A 24,412-nucleotide genomic window follows, 5' to 3' on the forward strand; every position below is an offset into this window, starting at 1 on the left:
CGATGCAAGCTTTAACACCTATCCGAATGACTCCGAGTAGCAAACTGGATACGTATAGTGGAGCAACCATTTGGAATAGCTTCAAGTGGAGCATGGTAGGAGCATTTACAATATGACATAGAGAATTGCGAGGTACATACGGATCTGAATGTTACAGACCCGTTGACTAAAACCTCTTTTACAAGCAAAACATGATCAAACCCCAGAACTCATTGAGACTTAATCACATGGTGATGTGAACTAGTTTAAGACACTAGTAAACTCTTTGGATGTTGGTCGGTGATGTGACCTATCAGTGTTAATCACATGGCTATGTGAACTAGATTATTGACTCTAGTGCAAGTGGGAGACTGTTGGAAATATGACCTAGAGGCAATAATAAATTAGTTATTATTATTATTATATTTCCTTGTTCATGATAATCGTTTATTATCCATGCTATAATTGTATTGATAGGAAACTCAGATACATGTGTGGGTACATAGACAACACCATGTCCCTAGTAAGCCTCTAGTTGACTAGCTCGTTGATCAATAGATGGTTACGGTTTCCTGACCATGGACATTGGATGTCGTTGATAACGGGATCACATCATTAGGAGAATGATGTGATGGACAAGACCCAATCCTAAGCCTAGCACAAAGATCGTGTAGTTCGTATGCTAAAGCTTTTCTAATGTCAAGTATCTTTTCCTTAGACCATGAGATTGTGCAACTCCCGGATACCGTAGGAATGCTTTGGGTGTACCAAACGTCACAACGTAACTGGGTGGCTATAAAGGTGCACTACAGGTATCTTCGAAAGTGTCTGTTGGGTTGGCACGAATCGAGACTGGGATTTATCACTCCATGTAAACAGAGAGGTATCTCTGGGCCCACTCGGTAGGACATCATCATAATGTGCACAATATGACCAACGGGTTGATCACAGGATGATGTGTTACGGAACGAGTAATGAGACTTGCCGGTAACAAGATTGAACAAGGTATCGGCATATCGATGATCGAATCTCGGGCAAGTACAATACCGCTTGACAAAGGTAATTGTATACGGGATTGATTGAGTCCTTGACATCGTGGTTCATCCGATGAGATCATCGTGGAACATATGGGAGCCAACATGGGTATCCAGATCCCGCTATTGGTTATTGACCGGAGAACGTCTCGGTCATGTCTGCATGATTCCCGAACCCGTAGAGTCTACACACTTAAGGTTCAATGATGCTAGGGTTATAAAGGAAGTTTGTATGTGGTTACTGAATGTTGTTCGGAGTCCCGGATGAGATACCGGACGTCACGAGGAGTTCCGAAATGGTCCGGAGGTAAATACTTATATATAGGAATTCTTGTTTTGGTCACCGGAAAAGTTTCAGGTTTTATCGGTAACGTACCGGGACCACCGGGAGGGTCCCGGGGGTCCACCAAGTGGGGCCAGCATCCCCGGAGGGCAGCATGGGCCAAGTATGGGAGGGGGCTAGCCCCAGGTGGGCAGGTGCGCCCCCCCCCCTCAAGGGCCCAAGGCGCCTAGGGTTTGGGGAGGGGCGCACCCACCTAACTTTGGGGGCAAGTTTCCCCTCTCCCCCCTTGGCCGCCCCCTCAGATGGGATCTTGGGCTGGCCACCGCCCCTAGGGTGGAACCCTAGGTGGGGGCGCAGCCCCCCCTCTCTCCCTATATATACTTGAGGGTTTTTAGGCTGCCAACGGATGAGTTTGACCTCTCCTTGGTGCAGCCCTTCCTCTCTCCCTTCTCCTCTCTCGGGGTGCTTGGCGAAGCCCTGCAGGATTGCCACGCTCCTCCACCACCACCACGCCGTTGTGCTGCTGCTGGATGGAGTCTTCCTCAACCTCTCCCTCTCTCCTTGCTGGATCAAGGCGTGGGAGACGTCACCGGGCTGTACGTGTGTTGAACGTGGAGGTGCCGTCCGTTTGGCACTAGGATCTCCGGTGATTTGGATCACGACGAGTATGACTCCTTCAACCTCGTTCTCTTGAACGCTTCCGCTTAGCGATCTACAAGGGTATGTAGATGCACTCTCCTTCCCCTCATTGCTGGTTTCTCCATAGATAGATCTTGGTGACACGTAGGAAAATTTTGAATTTCTTCTACGTTCCCCAACAGTTTGCTGATAGTCGGTTTCCTCAACTGCGGTCCCACTTGTAAGGCCAACTCCAACACACGACCCCAAACGGACCTTCGTTTTGCATGAACTCCAATGATAATTTTGACTAGAAAAGCAAGACCAAAGAAAACAAGAACCACAAGAATACATTTTACTACTCTAGAAGATATCCAACTTCCATAACTGATCCTATAAGTTGGATTAGTGCCTTCTTGATGCATTCATTGTTGATCTTCGGAGGCTCAATCTTGCGTGCTTCTTTCTTCTTTGAGTGTAAAGAAGTAGACGTTGCTTCCTCGCATCTAGTCTCATGTCTAGCCTCTATTCTAGTAGGAGTATCAACAAGTGCACTAGTTTCATCTCTATCCTCTATGCTAGCTAAAAGTGTTAGAACATCTACTAAATTGCGCTCTATCAATATATCAATGTACTCTTCTTCCCAATACCAAAACTTCCATCCATTCTACTCCCTCCGTTCCACAATACATGCCTTCTATTTTTCAAAATATAGATGTATCTAGACATGTTTTAGTATATAGGTACATCCATTTTTGGACAAATGGAAGTCAAGTATTTTGGAACGGAGGGAGTACACAATAACATTTTTAAGTTAGCACAACTAGTCTAATCCGAGAGCACAACCGAAGATTTGGTCAGGTTCTTCCTCCTTTTGCCGACACATGGGACATGCAGCATCCAGGTTGTGTCATGCATGAAAATATAGTGGTAGTTGAAGCCACGTGATGTGCATCTTGGGTTAAACTGTAAATAGAATCTTACTGCTCTTGAGTAACTCCAAAAGAGGCCACCGAAGATCTTTATTGGATTTGTTTTTCATCACCAACATGTCGAGGTGAAAGATGTGCAGGTTCAGTGGGTCCTCTTGCGTTTTCACTGACATGTGGGACCACATGTGAGCAAACAAGCGATGGGCTCCGCGCGTCCGCTAGCTGGCTGAGAAGAGAGAGAGAAGAGGGCTAAGCATGGACTCTAGGAAATTTGTTCTTCGTACCTCGATATAGGCTCGATATAGTGGGGTGGCATGGGCCATAACTAGCATTCACGTCTAGCAGTACGGCACACGCCACCCACACGAGTCCCATCCAACACCAATTTTCTTGGAGTCTGTGCTACAACCATCTCTTCTCCCTCCTGTTTTCTCAGCCATCGCGCGGTGGGCGGGGTGGGGGTTTGTCGATAGTCGGTTTGCTCAACTGCGGTCCCACTTGTAAGTGAAAATGCAACACCACACGCATCCCCCCTTGAGCGACGTGCTAGACCAACCGTGTGGGGGTGCGACGCGAACACGGCAGGCTTTTCCTTTTGAACTCGTAACTTGTATTATTTGGTTCTGCTCCATGGCGTGATCGATAGATAGAAAATAATGATTTTGCCTAAAGTAATGAGAAGTTTGGTTTTGGCGCCGTTCATGCATGGAGTATGTACAAAAATTATGAAGTTGATGCGAAAGGTAAGATAATTACTAGTAGTACCATATACTACTACATGGATTTGACGGAAAGATAAAAATCATACGGATCCATCAACGACATCCTCACGCCCTAGTGCACCAGGTCACCAACCGACGTGTGAGGAGCAGCAGCGTTGGAAGCGAGCTCAACGTGCTTCTGAACAATGCCGTCCAAGGTTGCCCTGCGGTCCAAGAAGGCCAGCGTCCTATCGTCCTCCTCTTGCATGTAGTAGTCCTTGTGGACGATTTGCGCGTAGACATGGGTGATTATGTCGATGGTGTCTTGCTGCGCCAGGCACTGCGCGGTGAGCGCGACCTCGAGGTGGACATTCTCCGGCGCGACGACAGGCAGTCGCAGGGCCACCAGTGTGTCGAAGAGGTTGCCACCATAGTGGTCGTTGAGGGTGGCAGGAATCGCAGAGCCTGGGCACGTCGGCTGGAGGCGTACGTCAAAGTTGTCCGCAAGCTTCTTGACGATGGTGAACTTGTCGAGGAAACTGACGAGGACCTCGTCGAACAAGGAGACGAAGCTGCCGTCCAAGCAGCCCCTCACTATGGCGGCCTCATGCAATACTTGGAGACATTCCTCGGGGTCGGGCCGCAGGCCGGCATCGTGGACCATCTAGCACAACTGGCTGATGCTCGCGCTCATCGCCTCCATGGGTCTAGCTTAGCTTCTAGTCAACTGATCTTGTGATTCGAGTGATCACTCTTGCCCTTGGTTAGCGTGTGTAGGTGCATAGGATTTCGTACTACTTCACGGCCCTCTACTGCACCCGCCTTTGGCTGTATGATAGGTGGGCCAACCACCCCATGGGCCCGCGTGACATTCACCCAAAGGCAGTTGCAGTAAGTTAATGAAGTTGCGTCCCCCTCCGTGCCGGTGTAGTATAGTCATCTCACCGGACCTCTAGTTGGGGCCAAATGAGAGAAGTTTGATGTTTACTGGTTTATTGGTCCCCTTTGCATTTTGCGCCAAGTTTTGACCTTTGATTTAACTAATAAAATGTTAATGCATGTAAACAAAAATGTTGTGTAAGTCACCTTATGAAAACCAAATAATCCCAAAACACTTAGGCACGGTGCATTAACTCCCTCCTTGTTTCTTATTTCATGACATATCAACCAATGAGAGATGTGGGCCGTGCATGCTTTCAATGACTTGCGACTACCAAACATGACATGCGATGCTTAGTTCATTGCATGTAATCCTATTACTCTAGTTAGCAAAAAGAGATTAAGTTCTCTCGCTAATAGGAATAAAACACCATGTATTTATTTACAAAGGGAGTAGTGCATTTTTTGTGACATGCATTACTAGATACTGTTAGTCAAATACTAAAATCCAGATGGACGTGGTAGTACTCCTAAATCCAGACGGTGGTGCTACTAGTGCTAGTAGTAGTACTACCAATGTAGTAGGAGTTCTAGCATTGTACTACCCGTTGGTCAAATTATTATGTGCTGCTCCTCACAGTGAAGTGACAAGACCCTGCGCCGGAGTTGACACCTGAGTATAGGCGCCATGTTCGGCATACCACAGTCAGCCTCACCGTCTGCAGTCACTATCATCATGGCTGTAGAGCTAGCCTGCTTACAACTAGCCCGGTTCGACATAATTTCCCGTGCGTAGATGCCCGTGCATTGCACGGAACACAAAGATTGGGGGTGGTCGGCGCCGGCAGCGGCCATCGCCCCAGATTTTTCCACGGCCTTCTAGATGTGGTTGGGAGGAGATAAGGCTGATTGTGAGAGACAAGGAGTTGTATTTAAATAGGGAACAAGTGCGGGCATCTTTTTGCAAAAATGGAGAAGCTTGGTTTGTATGAGTCAGATCTAGATCCGACGGCTATTGGTGAAAGATGGGAGGCACAACATCATCACTAACTCAGGACCTGTTTGATTCGCAGGATTTTGAAAACACAGGAATAGGACATGACAATATTACAAGTTCCAAACTGATATTACAAATGTTAGGAGTAATGCTGCACCTACGAAGAGGGAATTACTAGGAAGTTTACGTAAGAACTTTTGTTACTTTAGGTGGATGCAGCATTATCGTACAAACTAAAATCCACCGCCCTGACAAGTCATCAATGGGCAAATAAGTTTTCGAGTCTCTAGCCACTTGATGTTTCAAAAACAAATTCAGCTTCTACGGAGACTTTGTCATTTAGGCTTAGACGCTTGCGGTGATCAGCACTCAATTTGTTGTTGCGCTAGAGAACGCCAAACCTCATTACCTTGAGAACACTTGCCTCCAGAACAAAGAACCTGGCCAATTTAATCTCAGATGTGCGGCCTCGGTAGTCGATCAAATCAATTTCTGTAAGATGGAGATCAAGGCATTTGATGAGATTGTTATAGTGCAGCACATTTTTCACTTTCTGGTCTTTTTTTATCTGCAAAAGAAGAGAACATATTAGAGCAGCTGGTTGTATAAGATTGCCGTGTCATCAAGAGGTACCAATATCATTCGCTCATACGATAGGGTTGGCTGGCTAGTGATATTTTTTCACTCTCTCTCTCTCTCTCTCTCTCTCTCTCTCTCTCTCTCTCTCTCTCTCTCTCTCTTTCTGTTTCCTATCATTTAACTAGGAGCACATGAAGAGCTTGGGGATTTGTTGCCTTCCACTATGTGGCCGATGCCATATTTCCCAAAAGTATGCCACATAATACGCATCGATGTCAACTCAAAAGATTTTGTCACCGCTCTCATGATGTGAGAGAGTTGGCACCGCTGTGCACACAAACCCACATGTATAAACAAATCAATCAAACCAACTACACCAGCCTCTCACTCTCCCAAACAAGTGTTTTTTTCCTTCCTCGGTCCTCTCTATCTCCCACGCAGTGTTTTTTCATTGCGTGAGTTAATTTGGCACCGGAGCAAAGTAGGTGATCCAGATTGGGGCACTAGGTGAGCAATTGAGGGGCATTAGTGCCAAATGCATCACAAGTGAATTTGGCACGTGTTTTGGCCTACATAGCCCACTTTTGTACTCCCTCCATCCCAAAATTCTTGTCTTAAATTTGTCTAAATACGGATGTATCTAGTTACATTTTAGTGTTAGATACATCCGTATCTAAACAAATGTATGACAAGAATTTTGGGACGGAGGGAATACTACCTCGTAGTTACTATTTAGTATAAAATTTTGACCATAGATTTACCTAAGAAAATGCCAATGCATGTCACCAAAAATTACACCATTTGAAATTATGTTCGAATACGAATCCAACGATATAGTTCTTAGTGACATGCATTAACATATTGTCAGTTAAATCTATGGTCAAATTTTGATATTACAAAATTGGAAGAGTAAACCAGGACGGAGGTAGTACTTGCTCTTAGGGTTACCATAGAGTTACTGGAGTAGTGTAAGTTACTTTCCACTATGACTAGCCTAGGCTACTATAGTAGTACAACATAAAAACGATGCAGGTGATCACATGAGCAAAAATACTACAAACATTTCTTTCGGTGCAGTGCGTAGATGCAGTTTTGAACACTACACTTGTCATCATAATTTGGGAAAATTATGAAAAAAATTGAGCTACATTGTGATTACCGTTTACTTATAGGAAAGAAGTTTCACCTCGATGAGTAGCTTCTCCATGCACGGAAAGCATGTCAGGAATCCAACAACTTGATCCAGATTGGGGCCAATAGCTTTTAGTGCCAAGATCTTCACTGTGGGCATGGACTGGGTCAAGCTTGTGGGAATCATTTTCTAGAAGACGGTCGTAAATACATCAAGAAGAAATTTAAAAATGTGAATTTCAAGAAGACGGAGAAGAAGATGAGTGTTGTACCTGAACGATTACAGATCCAATAAAGAGTTCGGAGAATTTGGCAGACGAGTACACCAACGCTGTCAATTTCGGCGCGTCAATGACCCTGATTTTTGTTGGACCTTCTAGATCCGATACAGGCAATCTCTCAAGGAAAGGCGCATTCTCAGTGACCATAACGTGGGACAGATGGAGTGATCTCTTCCCAATTGATGTCTTGTTGCGGGGCCAGCAAGACACATAAATCCATCAGAGATTCGTCGAGGCGATGTGGAGGCTAATGAACCCGTGGATCTGCTCAAGACGAAGGTACTCGAGCGCGTACAGCTGCGGAGCAGGTGCTCCATAGCCTTCTTTGAGATGACAACGTCGAAGAGGTCGAGCTACTTGAGTTGAGGGAGAAGAAGGTCGGGCGGGGCATTAATCTGGGGAAGATAGCAGGAGCTGAAGCTCGCGCGATGCAGCGTTGGCACGAGGCAGAGCGCGGACGGCGGCAGAGAGCGACATCATCCAGCTTCAAAGCTGAGCTCCTCGAGCTGAGCTAGGGCGGGGGATAAGAACCAATCGTCGAACTTAGGTTGGACCTTGAAGTTGGTATTGAACATGCGGATGTCAAGGCGTCTGGCTGGCCCAGGGTGCGATGAAAGGATCTTGGAGACTACGGCCATGTGTTTGCAATCCCCATCGAAGAGGCAGCTTTCGACGGTGAGGTTGAGGGGGACGCAGCGCCAGAGGGGGTGCCACCGCCGGGAGAGCAGGGCGGTCCGCATGGCAGATTTGGTGGGGAGGATGCCGATGATGACGAGCAGCATGTCGTCGGGGAGGCTGCTGATGAAGTCCGGGGTCGCCGGATGCGGTTTTGGCTCGAGCCGCCTCCGCTTGTTGGCTGCCTCGCCCTCCATCTCAACCGGCGGCAACGCCGGTATACACGTGTGCTCGTGTGTGTTGTGTGCTGGGTGTGCGCGAGTGTGTCCTTCTGTGCATGCCGCCGCACAGTGGTCAAATGTGCGTGAGTGCGTCCTTCACGCGCAAGAAGTGTGTCCTCAATGCGCCCTCAATTTACTAGCAAGCGGGGTGCTACCCCAAGTGGTTTCAACTTTGTTTACTTCATCGTGTGTTAGACGGGCCTCTTGTTTACTTATTTTCACCGAATTCCACATGGGACAGCACAAGAAGATACAGAACACGAGCTGACAAGGAAGCATGTGGATTGGTTGACCAGTCAGCTAAACAATATACTCAGCTATACGCTGACATAGTGAGCGTATAATCCGTCGGTATAGAGAGTTCGACTAAGAGGGAAGGCCCATGAGAGATAGCAGAGAGAGAGAGAGAGCAAGAGCTACTCCCTCCGTTCGATAATGTAGTTCCAACTTTTTTTTAAAGTTAATCTTTTGAAACTTTGACCAAATTTACAAAGAAATTACTTATATCTACAATACCAAAGATAAATGATATTATGAAGTAAGTACATGTTGTGATGAATCTAATGATCGTTCCAGATGTAAATGTTTTTCTCCACATATACCTGGTCAAACTTTTCTGAGGTTTGAATTTTCAAAACATCCATATTCTTATGGACGTGACAGAGTCCCTAACTAGAGAGAGAGAGAGAGAGCGAGAGAGAGAGAGAGAAAGAGTGAGTGAAAAAAGTGTGTGTGCATGTGTGAAAGAGACGTGGACAACACACGATAAAAGTAGAGAAAAAGCATGCGTGTCTTATGCAAACATATCACACATGCATCTTCGATAACGGAGGCAAGGTGAGGAGATAGTGTGTGGTTGTTTGGAACCGAGAGAGCAAGACCCCTAGCACATAGCCAAGAGGGGTCTGACAAACAAGGGAGAGAGGTCGAGAGAGACATACAGGGAAAATGCAGACATGGGGAGGAGAGAGTGTATGTTTGTCATAGAGAGATCCCCTGGAGATCGTGATGGGACTACATGGGTGGGAGATCGAGTGACATGGTGTGTGTGCGATAGAAGATGCCCCGAGAGATATCGAGATTGACGTATGGATGGAAGGAGACAATGCGTGTGTTCCTGATGGTTAGTAAGAGATAATCATACTTAGGAGGGGGAGTGCTTGCGCCTATGATGGAGTGAGGGATTATGGTACTTAGGGGGGTGCGTGTCACATGGAGAGAGAACAAGGGCGGAGAGTGTTAGATGGGTCTATATGTATAGCGCGAGCGAGACATGTGTATGTGTGAACCAAGGAGATATAAGGTCAGTTTCGCTTGCGTCCTGAGCATCTTTTGCCTGGACTGGGGTTGTTGCTGGATTTCATGCACGCTTGTTTGGTTGCTACCTTGTGAAAAATAAACCCGCCTGGCCTGGGTTCCCTTGCACTTTAATTAGCCTGGCTAGACTCCAGACACTGCAAGTAGCCTGGCCCAGGCGACCGATTTTGAACGCCTGGCCGTGCCTGGTCGTGCGGCCACGAGGCTAACAACAACATGGATGGATATTAGCATTAAATAATTGCTGCATGGATTGATTGATGGGACGTTGATGCTTTGCCTGGCCCAAGCATGAACCAAACGCTTCAGCACCACACAAGCCTGGCCAGGCAGAAATATTTTACATCTCACGTCCACACCAGGCAGTACTGGCCATCAAGGCATGAGGGTCAGGTCACGAACCAAACTGACCAATAAAGTTTGAGAGAGATTGAGGAGCCCCGATAAGGCTGAGTGGTGCGTCAGATAGCTGAGAGGGAGAAAGAGATATACCATCCGCTCGATAATGCGGTGCATGTAAATTTTTTAGAAGTCAAACTTTGGAAACTTTGATCAGGTTTATGCAAATGTTATTTATATCTACAATAACAAAGATACATCATACAAAACTACATATCATGGTGAATCTAATGGTATATGTTTGCCGTACTAGATGTAATTGTTTTTCTCCGCGTACATGGTCAAACTTTGTGATGTTTGACTTTTCAATAAATCTATATGCTATGGACCGAGTAGAGTGCCTAAGTCGAGACAGATCAAGTGCGTGTGAAGGAGAACGAGTAAGTGTGCAAAAAGAGTATGATTGTGAAAGAGAAAGTGACAACAAATGATAAATTAGAGAGAGTGTGTGTTTTTTGTTTCTTATGCGAACATATCACGCATGCATCTCCGAGATAGAAAAGCGAGACAAGGAGATACACGAAGATAGCTAGTGTGTGATTGTTTGCAATGGAGAGAGACACCCCTGTAGCACATGTCCAATAGAGGTCTGGCCAACAAGGAACAAAGGTCGAGAGGGACACATGGAGGAAATGGACGCATGGGGAGGTGTTTGTGATAGAGAGATCCCCTCGAGATCGTGAGGGGACTATATGGGTGGGAGATGGAGGGAGGTGCGTGCGCGATAGAAAGATGCCCCGAGAGAAATCGAGATAGACCATGCACATGTTTGTGATGGAGACTAAGATTAGCTAGTCATATACATATAGGGGGACTGCATGTGCCTACAATTGAGTGAGAGACCGTCATACTTGGCTAGCTAGGCATGAGATTGTGTGTGTGTGCATGTGAGATGGAGAGAGAACGAGGGAGAGAGATAGAGTTTTAGATGGGCCTATCGAGTTCGAGTGGGATATGCATGTGTATGTGTGACCCAGGTGGATGGAGAGTCTGAGAGAGGGGGGAAGAGCTCCGAGACGATAGAGTGGTGCATGAGAGAGTTACGGGCAAAGAGCCAAGGAATTTGTGTGCGTACGATGAGTGCACCCAAGATATCTAGCTTGGACTAGCTAGAGTATCATACATAGTGTGCGAGGGAGACCTATAGATGGTGTATATATGCATGCGAACTAGAAAGACCCCCCCCCCCACACACACATAAAGAGAGATAGATAGAGAGAGAGAGAGAGAGAGAGATGGAGAGAAAGGGAGAGGGACCAACAAGGTTTTTGTGTCGGATGCGTGCGACAGAATTGAAGATTGTCGGCGAGAGAGAGAGAGAGAGAGAGAGAGAGAGAGAGAGAGAGAGAGAGAGAGAGAGAACATGAGTTCGGGAGAGGGGGAGGTCGCGTTTTATGCATCAAAGACTGATATAAACCATGTTTCGATATAAACTTGCATTCAAATATTTAAATTGGAGAACATGTTGTCTGTAATCCACACATGAACGGATATATGCTGTGATATAATATTGTAGAACATGCTACTCGATTGAGGTATTCAATTTTGGATTTAGTTCACTATTTTGACCTAGTGAACGAGCTATTTCATTGAATCGAGATATATCATTTTGGGTTTGATTCGTGTTTTTGAGTGGGTCAACTATTTGTCATATAGTAAATCGCTAGCAACGAGCATCATCTCTCCATCTAAAAAAGAAGTGTCAAGCTAATATTTCAAAATTTGATTCGAATGGACTTGGTAAGGTAGACGTGGATGCTCGTTCTCCCAGAATTTGAACGAACCGTTAAACATCCTCTCTGCTCGGTGGAATTCGCACGAGCAAATAAATGGGAGACGCGAAATTACCGTCCTATGTGGGACACGCATCAATTGGCCTGTTGTACATCGAGGATAGGTTTGTAACTTCATCCAAGCGCGCCTTCTCCTCGGTCTAAAGACATGTGCCGAATAATTCATAAACCATGGTCGGAAAAACACGCTCTCCTCGCCCGAAATAGCTCACGCCCACTATTTCAAAACACGCTCTCCTCGCCCGAAATCGCTCGCGCCCACTGTAGTTAAAAACACGCCCTCCTCACCCAAAATTGCTCCCGCCCACTATTTCGGGAGAAGCAAAGTTACTCTACTATCCCCGACCCTCAGTACACAGACCCAAGCCGAGAAGCCTCAAGGTAAGGGTAGAACTGTAACTCCCCTTCACATTTCATACAAATGCATCCGTAAGACATGGTTCCACTCCCCTCCCAATCCCCCCCCCCCCGCCCCCCATTCACACCTCATGGGCGCCAAATCACATTCTCCCCGGGAAGCTCCCTTCTCCCGAGCCGCGAAACCTTAGCCCCACCTCCATGGCGCCCCCCACCGCAATAATTTCACAGCCGCCCTCCTCCCTAGTGCCGGAGAAGCTGTCCATTTGCCGTCATGCACTAGGCTGTGTGCCGCTTACCACGTGCTGCTGGTGCTGCCTCGACGATGGCCGCGTGAACCGTACCGGAGAAGATTCACCCCCCGTTGTTCACGGCGTCGGAGCGGCTCCAATTTCGGATCCGTCCAGAGTCCTGGCGCTGCTTCCCCGTAGCCGTTGACCGTCGCGCATCGCTGTTTCCCTGCCGCCGGTCGCCATCGCAACCGCGCCGGCCTCATCGACTCGGCAACTAGACCTGCCTACTTCACCATGCCACCAGATAGGTCGCACCCTCATCTCAAATCACTTTATTTAGGCGTCAGTTATATGAATTTTTATTTTGGGCCAATCAATTCCCAATGGGAAGCAGCACCCCTCGAGGCGGCGGAGCTCCTAGGCTGTCTGTTGGCTGGTGTCTAACGTAAGGTTGCGGGGCCGCAAGTTCGCCGCGGAAGCAGCGCTTAGATGGCTATCTTTTAGAGTTGTGCGGGTTGAAGGTACTGCCGCCGCCGGATCTGGATGACGGGGAGTCTTTGTGGATTGGCTCGGGGGCGGCGCAACCTCGGTAGTGCGGTGGGGCGGGAGCGGGGTTTTGGCCGGGGCCATAGACGGCGGAGGCAGGCTACTCTGCCGTTGGTCGTTGGCTCTTCGGGGAAGATTCCGAACAGTGTCAGCCGGGAGGCACAAGACGGCCATCAAGCCATCCGGCGTAGATCGGACAGTACCAAAATAAAATAAAATTGTGTGACCCCAATTTAGTCTTCAGTCAACAGACGTGTGACCACTCTCGTACCTTGATGTTGATCTCTTAGTGTATTTCTTTAGATCAAAGAGACATGTCGTTCTTAACATTATGCGTTATTGCATCTTCAGACACACCGTCTTTCGACTCACCACAGCTGCTCCAACAAGGGAAGCATACACCAGAAGGGAGCTATAGTCCCCACTCAATAGTTTCCTACATCGAGTGCGCGTGCCCGACATGGACAACCATAACAACTGCAGGGCCATCGACAAGTCAGCACATGATGCTCACTCATATGGATGGCAGCCAGATAGGTTGTACCCTCATCTTACTTGTGTGCAACATTTATGGCTTTGTTATTCATCTAAGCATGGAAAATAGATCATCACATTTCACTCTATATTCATGTTGATCTCTTACGGGTCTTGTTCAGGAGTTAACGTTGTTCCATAGTTCAGCTAAGATACTTGTTCTTTAGGTAACGCAGTTCCATAGTTATCATCCATCAGCCAATGCTATCCCACAGGCTGGTGATTGTAGTATTATACCACTTCTAGTATTACCTATGTTGTTCTTTAATACTTTTGTGTGCCATCTAGTTAATCTCGAGTACAAACGATACATATTCTATAGCTTTCATCTGTGTTCTCCCTTTAGTTTATGAGACCTGTTGCTGCTAGTTAACCCCAGTCCTACTATTTATGTCATCTCCTACAAGCACTCATTACATAAATATAACTACTAGTTGTCTTCCATGCATGTCAGATATAATTGCACACGCTGATATATCCACAAGAACCTCAGGAGCAATGTAAAGGCCAATAAACTTGATGTCAATGATACCCAATATGATGGAACATGTAAAGGAAGTTCCTCAGAAGACTTGCAGAAAGATGATGAATCCTCTTCACCCTACAAGGTCCTTGCTCTAACTTGGCCTATGGTAGGGGTACAACATGCATATAATTTCCTGGAGTGTATCTACTCTGTTGCAATGCCATGTGCTTAGCATGCTGATCATGCATGTAAATATGTCATGCCTTCCTATTTTTCAGTACCTATTCCATTCATGATAACATGTTTTCAAATTCAAGTACTGTTATTCTACTCTATCGCAATGCCATCTGCTTAATTTGGACATCATGCTTCTGAATATCTTATGCATTGTTATTCAACAGTATGTACTTCAACTGTCTACCATACCATGTTTTTTTACATTGAAGTGTTGTTCTAGTGCTCTGTTGCAATGCCATCTTAGTTTCCCAATCATACACGTGTATGTTGCCTTAGTTATTTCTGTACGTATTCCGCTAGCATATAGTTTTACATTCAACTAGTGTTTTTTTGTTGTGTTGTCCTGTCGTATCCCTAGCTCTTACACCATACTCCCTCCGTCTAGATTCCATGTTGTCGAAATGGATAAAAAGGATGTATCTAGAACTGAAATACGCCTAGAACCATCCATTTTTTCCGGATGGAGGGAATACATGTAAATATGTCATGCCTTTCTATTCTTCAGTACCTATTCCATCTCTCCACTGTAGCATGTTTTATAATTAAAGCACCATTCTTCTATACTAGGCATGCAAGGGGAAGACGACTATGTTAGAATCTGAAGGGTTACAAACAAGGCCTTTCCAAAAGATCCAAATGCCAGGAGATAGTAAACCAACTCCTGTTTTTATAGATACTGCTCCAGCACAGAGAAACACAACTCCTACTCAGAATAAGCAGATTCCAGTGGCAAAAGAACTAGTCCGCTCCAGTCCAGCAAAAATATGTCAAATCCATTCTAGGAAGCGTGTGCGTATCCTTGCATCATGAAATTTTATAGCATGCTGATCATATTTTCTACATGTTTCTTACCCATCTCTCTTTTAGAAAATAAGCTTAACAGATAGAAGAATTTCTGCAATGGTATCGTTTATGAGGAAAGATTCTTGCAGGAATTCTCTGTGCTCCAATGTAGATTTAAGTACCTGTTGTATATCACTATTTTTACATCAGCATGTATTTTCTTAATCAACGTGAATTCAACCTTTATCTGATCTAAATTTAGTTGTAGCAAAATGTATGATTAAAGGACACAATGTTGATTTTTGTAAGGAAAACTGCCTGGTAGTTTTGCATCCTGAGCTGCATGAGTGTACTATCTCATATCAGTGGGTTTGAATACTTTGGTTCTGCAGTGGGTTTTCAGTGTTTTTTTACTGTGTTGTCCTGTCGTATCCCTAGCTCTTACATCATACTCCCTCCGTCCAGATTACATGTCGCAGAAATGGATAAAATTGGATGTATCTAGAACGGAAATATGCCTAGACCCATCCATTTATTTTTGGATGGAGGGAATACATGTCAATATGTCATGCCTTTCTATTCTTCAGTACCTATTCCATCTCTGCTGTAGCATGTTTTATAACAGAATCACCATTCTTCTATATAAGGCAGGCAAGGGGAAGACGGCTATGTTAGAATCTGGAGGGTTACAAACCAGGTCTTTGCAAAAGATCCAAACGCCATGAGATAATAAACCAACTCCTTTTTTCATAGATATTGCTCCAGCACAAAGAAACGCAACTCCCACTGATAATAAGCAGATTCCAGTGGCCAAAGAACTAGTCCGCTCCAGTCCAGTAAAAGAATGTCAACTCCATTCTAAGAAGCGTGTGCTTATCCTCGCATCATGCAAATTTATTGCATTCTGATCATATTTTCTACATGTTTCTTACCCATCTCTCTTTTAAAAAATAAGGTTAAACGATAGAAGACTTCCTCCATTGGGATCGTATTCGAGGAAAATATCTTGCGGGAATTCTCTGTGCTCCAATGCTAATGTAAGTAACTTTTGTATATCACTATATTTTTACATCAGCATGTATTTTGTTAATCGGCATGAACCTAACCTTTATCTGATCTAAAATTAGTTGTAGCAAAATGTTAAAGGCGCCAATGTTGATTTTTGTAAGGAAAACTGCCTGGTAGTTTTGCATACTGAGATGCATGAGTATACTATCTCATATCACGCACATTACTGAATTGTAGTGCTTCTCTGGTTGCCCATTCATTCATTGTGTCAATGTTGCTTTCGTATTACCTTACCTGGCTGATGATAGTTGTGCCATATTGTGTTAATTTGGTGTAGGCTAGTTTCCCAAACGTTTGTTGTGTCAATGTTGCTTTCCTATTATCTGACTTGGACAATGATAGCAATGCTAGTGTGCTAATTTTGTGTAGGCTGCTGAAGATAAGAAGACAAACTTTGAAAATAGCAAGGCAACCCCATTGTTTCTTTCCAGTAAATCTAGGCCAGATAATATGGCAATAACTCATGATTAATCTGTTTGGTTCCCATCCTAATTTTTGTTATGATGCAGTGGTCGAGACACTCTCACTATCAATAATACAAGCCTTCCAAAATCGCCATCTGAATCTGTTTAGGGTCCTCTGTCTCGAATGCAACGGAATAAATGTATGTTTGTGAACCAATTAATGGCTGAAGTAATGATGGAAATGGTGTTTCAATCAGAGTGCAGAGTCGTGTGACACAACAACTGATCAATGTTTTCAGAGACAGTGTAGCAAAGCAGCAAGAACTTGCCCACATGCTTGTGGGCGTCATCTATGCTGAGGTTGCAGTTTGTGACGTTGTAGATGGTTAGGTTCTGCTCATTTATTTGCAGTGGCATCAATCTTTGATTGCCCAGTGGATGTAATTTCTTGTAATATATGCTGGATGTGCAACGTTATTCCCTGTATGTCGTACCTTTGCTTGATCGGTTTTGGTCCTGTGCATAATTGCTCGTCGTAATGGGCTCAAATTATCTAATTTGGCCTAAAGACATGTACGAACTTTAGTGGGCCCATTAAGTTAATGGGTCGTTACTAGGCCGAAAGTTAATGGTCGGCCTGCCTCTTACCTCCCGGGTCGTTAACAGTCCGACATCGAAGCGGGCAACAGATGGGCCCAATTTATTTCATAGGCCATCACTAAGTTTGGGCTACATATGGCCCAACTATACTGTAGGCCTTTAGCAGGACGAAAGAGACAGCGGGCTTGTACTGGATCATGAAGATCATGGGTTGGCTTACTAATTTTTACTGGGCTGACCTTTTTCACCAGAATGGGCCACTGTTGGGCCGTGCCACGTGTCGACCTATCATAGGTGCCTCCTGTCCAATGAGTGGATGACATCTGTCCCAACGGTGAGGCAACACGTGTTTCCTGTGGCCAATGATGATTTTACATGTGGAAAATCCCCATTGGTCCGGGCTGTTAACGGGTTATCGGATCCAAAACTGGACCCGATAGCTTAACGGCGTTCCATTATGGTGTATTCCACATGTCGGTCACCCTTGACGAAAGCACTTTTGTGACACGCGATTTATCATCATGGAAGTGGACACTTCCGTGATGATAATTTTGGTAATGTCATGGAACACTTCTACACAGCACATGTATGACTATCTTGATTCTGTCATAAAATCGTCATGGATGTACATGCATGACAAAAACGCGACCTACTATGACAAACACGTATCATCATAGAAGTGTATTTTTTGTAGTGCATCAAGCTCTTTTCTGGCACCGTTGCCGGGGATGTGAGTGCTTGAAGGTATATCTTTAGATCTTGCAATTGAATATTTTAGTTTCTTATTTTATTACTAATTTAGTCTATACAAGAAAACTACAAAAAATGGAATTGAGCTTGCCTCATATGCTTCATCTTTTTAATGTGTTTTATGAAAATGATGGAAAGGAAAATTGTGCTCAAATGTTAGAAGAAATCAATAAAATGTTTGGCTCTAAATCGTTGAATGATGAGCACGATTGCAATGTTGCTAGTATGAATTCTTTGAATATCCATGATGCTAATGATATGCAAAGCCACAAGCTTGGGGATGCTATGTTTGATGAAGATGATATTTTTTGTTTCCCAAAGTTTTGATGAGCAAATTTATTATTATGATAGCATGCCTCATACTTATGATGATTATATTGATGAAAGTGGGTTTGAAAGAGTGTCAACTTTATGTAGTAGTGATCCCACTATTATGTAGGGTGTTGAATCTTATTATAATGATAAAAGTGGATTTGGAGAGGTCATGACTTTATTTAGTAATGATTCCACTATCTTGGAAGAGGTTTCAATTGATTATGATGAGAACAAAGCTACTAATTATGATGATTATTGTGATGACACTTATGTTATAAAAAGTACTGATGATTACATTTATAAAAATTGTCATGACTATGAATATCCGTTTACTAAACATTACTCTTTTAATGTGGAAACAATTTGTAGTATTCAAGTTTCATATGATGCTCCCACTACTATTCATGAGAATAAATTTTCTTATGTGGAGAGTAATAAAATTTCTATGCGTGTAGATCATGGAAAGAACGCTTTATTTGTTGGTTATATTGTTGAATTCATTCATGATGCTACTGAAAATTATTATGAGGGAGGAATATATGCTTCTAGGAATTTCAATAATATCAAGTTTCCTCTCTTTATGTTGAAAATCTTGAAGTTATGATTGTTTTGTCTTCCTATGCTAGTTGATTCTTGTTTTCATAAATTGTTTGCTCACAGAATCCCTATGGATAGGAAGTAGGTTAGACTTAAATTTGCTAGTGGCATGCTTCATGATGCTCCCATTATGTTTCAATTCTTATCTTTTATGTGAGCATCATTGAAATCATCATGCCTAGCTAAAATAGCATTAAACAATAGCGATTGTTGCGAGGCAACCCAATGTTGTTTTGTTTCTACTTTTTTTTTCTTTTTTTCCAATAAATTTATCATCTAGCCTCTGGTTAGATGTGTTTTCATGTTTTAATTTAGTGTTTGTGACAAGTAAGACCTTTGGGATAGCTTGGAAGATCGTTGATTTGATCTTGCTAAAAAACAGAAATTTTTGCGCCCAGTAAAACAATTTTCAAAAATCACAGAAGCATGATTTGATCTAAATTTATCACACAAGATTGATATACAAATTACCCAGGTTTTCCTAATTTTTTAGAATTTTTGAAATTACGGAAGTATACAAAATTTCCTGGTTACTACAGACTATTCTGTTTTAATCAGATTCCGTTTTTTCATGTATTGTTTGCTTATTTTGATGAATCTATGAGTAGTATCAGAGGGTATGAACCATAGAGAAGTTAAAATTCGGTAGATATAACACGAATATAAAATTAGAATGAGTTTACAACAGTACTTAAAAGTGGTTATTTGCTTTGTTTCACTAACACATCTCACGAAGTTCCGTTAAGTTTTATGTGATTTAAGTTTTCTAGTTTTGGGTGAGATATCGATATGAAGAGAATAAGGTGTGGCAAGACCCTAAGCTTGGGGATGCCCAAGGCACCCCCAAGGTAATATTCAAGGAATATCCAATCAACTAAGCATGGGGATTCCCCGGAAGGCATCCCCTCTTTCTCTCTAACATTATCGGTAACCTTTCTTGGAGCTATATTTTTATTCATCACATGATATGAGTTTTGCTTGGAGCATCATTTTATTTTATTAGGATTTGCTTTATGTTATTTAGAATAAGGTTTTGTATCTTTTAGTTCAATAAAAAGGTCAAGTATAGCCTTTACCATACTTATTTTGCAAGTGTATATGTTGCTGTTTTGAAAACATAAAGTTTTCTATCATTGTCTGAATTCTTCTGGAAAGTCAGAATATGACAAAATCTTGAATTTTTTACACGTTGATCAATAAAAAAATTCTACAGTGTTGTAATTTTTCAGAATTGTTTGAGTTAGGGAAGTATGATTCCTCTTGCATTCTTTACAAACTGTTCTATTTAGACAGATTGCTCTTATTTAAGGATAGGAGTGTTAAATATGCACGGCATTTAGTAGGAAATATCCAATAATAATTTTAGTGATTTGCTACAGTAGAGAATGATAAGGTTATTGCATTGATTTATAATAACTTATCTCACGAGTTCTTGTTGAGTTTTGTGTGGATGAAGTTTTTAAGATTTAGGGAAACCGTGATATAAAAGAAATTAAGGAGACACAAAGCTCAAGCTTGGGGATGCCAAGGCACCCCAAGTAAATATTTCAATAAGTCTCAAGCATCTAAACTTGGGGATGCCCTGGTTGGCATCCCACCTTTCTTCAACAACTATCGGTCAGTTTTGGTTGAGACTAAGTTTTTGCTTCTTCACATGATATGTGCTATCCTTGCAATGTCATTTTTTACTTGCTGTTTTAGTAATATCCCAAGATCTGAAAATTTTAAATGAGAGAGAGTTTTCACATGGCTACATAATTATTCAACTACTCATTGATCTTCACTTATATCTTTTGGAGTAGTTTGTCATTTACTCTCATGCTTCAGTTATATTCTTTTGAGAGTCTCTAAACAGCATGGTAATTTTCTTTGGTTATGATTTTAGTCCTAATATAATGGGAATTCAAGAATGGTATAATAAAAACATTCATATAGAGCATTGGATACATGAGTAGCTTGATTCCTTTCACTTGTTTTGAGATATCAAGATGGTGATATTAGAGTCATGCTAGTAGTAAATTGTGGAGTCAAAGAAATAATTGTGTTAAGGTTTGTGATTCCTGTAGCATGCATGCATGGTCTTCTAGTTATGTGATTAAGTTGGAGTGCAATTTATTCTTGAGTGTCTTCCTTTGCGTCAAAGTCGGGAGCGCGCGATGGTTAACTCATACCAACCTCTCCCCTAGGAGCATGTGTAGTAGTACTTTGCTTCGACGGCTATTATAACTTTTTGCAATAAGTATGTGAGTTCTTTACGAATAATGTGAGTCCATGGATTATACGCACTCTCACCCTTCCACCATTGGTAGCCTCTCTAGTACGTGCAACTTCTGCCGGTGCATTACACCCACCATATACCTTCCTCAAAACAGACACCATACCTACCTATTATGGCATTTCCATAGCCACTCCGAGATATATTGCCATGCAACTTCCACCGTTCCGTTTATTATGACACGCACCATCATTATCATATGGTTCTCACATGCATGAGGCATTCCTATATAGTCATATTTTGTTCTAGAGTTGAGTTGTAATTCTTGAGTTGTAAGAGAATAAAAGTGTGATGATCATCATTATTAGAACAGTGTCCCATGTGAGGTTATAAATAAAAGAGGCCAAAAAAGAGCACAAATAAAAGAGGCCAAAGTGCCCAAAAAAAAGAGAAAAGAGTCTCCAGAAAAGAGAAAGGAGAATAAACAAATAAAAGTGAGAGAAAAAGAGACAAGGGACAATGTCACTATCATTTTCCACACTTGTGCTTCAAAGTAGCACCATGTTCTTCATGATGGAGAGTCTCGTATTTTGTTACTTTCATATATTACCAGTGGGAATTTTTCATTATAGAACTTGGCTTGTATATTCCAATGATGGGATTCCTCAAATGCACATGGTCTTCATGAGCAAGCAAGTTGATGCACACCCACTAGTTTTCTTTTGAGATTTCATACACTTATAGCTCTAGTGCATCCATTACATGGCAATCCCTACTCACTCACATTGATATCAATTGACGAACATCTCCATAGTTCATTGATTTCCCGAGTTGTTCTCCCTTATTTTGTCTACTACCACCTTCTATTCCACCGATAGTGCTAGCTCCATGGCTCATGCTCATGTATTGCGTGAAGAGTTGAAAAGGTTGAAGCGCGTTAAGAAGTATGAAACAATTGCTTGGCTAACACCGGGGTGGGCATGATTTATACTTTGTGCTGAGAAGAGGGAGCATAACGACACTATATGATTTTGTAGGGGTAACTTTCTTTAGCCATGTTATTTATCAAGCTTAATGATTTGCTTGCTAGGATGCTTGAAGTATTATTGTTTTTGTGTCAATGAACTTTTGTTTTGAATCGTATGGATCTGAATATTCATTCCAAATAAAAGATATTGCATTGATAAATATGTTAGGTAGCATTCCACATCAAAAAATTTGTTTTTATCATTTACCTACTCGAGGGCGAGCAGGAATTAAGCTTGGGGATGCTTGATACATCTCCAATGTATCTATAATCTTTTATTGTTTGATGCTATTATATTATCTGTTTTGGATGTTTTATATGCATTAATATACTATTTTATATATTTTTTTGGGACTATCCTATTAACCTAGAGCCAGTGCTAGTTTCTGTTTTTCCTTGTTTTTGAGTTTTACAGGAAAGGAATATCAAACGGAGTCAAAACGAGTTGAAATTTTTTGGTGATTTTTTATGGACCAAAAGAAGCCCACGAAGCATCGGGGTTGGGCTAGAGGAGTCCTGAGGGAGCCAGTAGGGTGGAAGGCGCCCCCTAGGGTGCGCCTCCCTGGCTTGTGTGTCCCTTGGGAATCCCCCTGACGTGAAACCGACGCCAAAAACTCCTATAAATCATGAAACCCGCAGAAAGAAACCTAGATCGGAAGTTCTTCCGCCCCAAGCCTCTATATCCATGAAAAACCTCTTGGGACCCCGATCTGGCACCCTGCCCGAGGGGGAAATCATCACCGGAGGCCATCTTCATCATCCCGGCGGTCACCATGACTAGGATGGAGTAGTGTTGGGGAACATACTATTTCAAACATTTCCTACGATCATGCAAGATCTATCTAGGAGATGCATAGAAACGAGAGGGGAGAGTGTTTCCATGTACCCTCATAGATAGAAAGCGGAGGCGTTTAGTAATGCGGTTGATGTAGTCGAACGTCTTCGCGATCCAACCGATCCAAGTACCGAATGTACGGCACCTCCGCATTGAGCACACGTTCAGCTCGATGACGTCCCTCTTGCTCTTGATCTAGTTGAGGGTGAAGGTGAGTTCGGTCAGCACGACGGCATGTCGATGGTGATGATGATGTTACCTGCGCAGGGCTTTGCCTAAGCACTACAGCTATATGATTGAGGTGTGTTACTATGGAAGGGGGCTCCGCACATGGCTAAGGCAAAACTTGGTGTGTTCTAGGGTGCCCCTTCCCCCGTATATAATGGAGGGAGGGGGAGGCTGGCCGGCCAAGCTAGGCGCGTCGGGAGAAGGGGAATCCTACTAGGACTCCAAGTCCTAGTAGGTTTCCACCTAAAGGAGAAGGGGGAGGAAGGGAGAGGGGGGCCGCGAACCCAACCCCTTGTCCAATTCAGACTAGGCTTGGGGGCGCGCGTCAGCTCCTGTCCGCAGCCTCTCCTTCCCACTAAGGCCCACTAAGGCCCAACAACTCCCCGGGGGGTTCCGGTAACCTCCCGGTACTTCGGAAAATACCCGCACTTCTCCGGAACCATTACGATGTCTGAATATAGCCTTCCAATATATCAATCTAGGATATGCATATCAACAAGAGGGGAGAGTGTCCACGTACCCTCATAGACCAAAAGCGGAAGCGTTTAGTAACGCGGTTGATGTAGTCGAAAGTCTTCACGATCCAACCGATCCAAGTACCGAACGTACGGCACCTCTGCGTTCAGCACACGTTCATCTCGATGATGTCCCTCGTGATTTTGATCCAGTTGAGGACGAGGGTGAGTTCCATCAGCACGATGGCGAGACGACGGTGATGATGATGTTACCGACGCAGGGTGAGGGAGTCCTGGATAAGGGGGTATCCGGACTGCAGGACTATATACTTTGGCCGGACTATTGGACTATGAAGATACAATACAAAAGACTTCGTCCCGTGTCCGGATGGGACTCTCCTTGGCGTGGAAGGTACGCTTGGCGATTTGGATGTAGATCTCCTTCTCTGTAAACCGACTCTGTTTAACCCTAGCCCCCTCCGGTGTCTATATAAACCGGAGGGTTTAGTCCGTAGAACATATATCAACAATCATACCATAGGCTAACTTCTAGGGTTTAGCCTGTCTGATCTCATGGTAGATCAACTCTTGTAATACTCCTATCATCAAAATCAATCAAGCAGGAAGTAGGGTATTACCTCCATCGAGGGCCCGAACCTGGTAAACATTGTGTCCCCAGTCACCTGTTACCATTAGCCTTAGACGCACAGTTCAGGACCCCCTACCCAAGATCCGCCGGTTTTGACACCGACATTGGTGCTTTCATTGAGAGTTCCTCTGTGTCATCGCCACAAGGCTAGATGGCTCCTCCATCCTTCAGCCACGCTGTCCTTGGCGAGACTTTTCTCCCTGGACAGATCTTCGTGTTCGGCGGCTTTGCACTGCGGGCCAATTCACTTGGCCATCTGGAGCAGATCGATAGCTACGCCCCCGGCCATCAGGT

Source organism: Triticum aestivum, chromosome 7B, assembly GCF_018294505.1.
Source record: "Triticum aestivum cultivar Chinese Spring chromosome 7B, IWGSC CS RefSeq v2.1, whole genome shotgun sequence".
NCBI lineage: Eukaryota > Viridiplantae > Streptophyta > Magnoliopsida > Poales > Poaceae > Triticum > Triticum aestivum.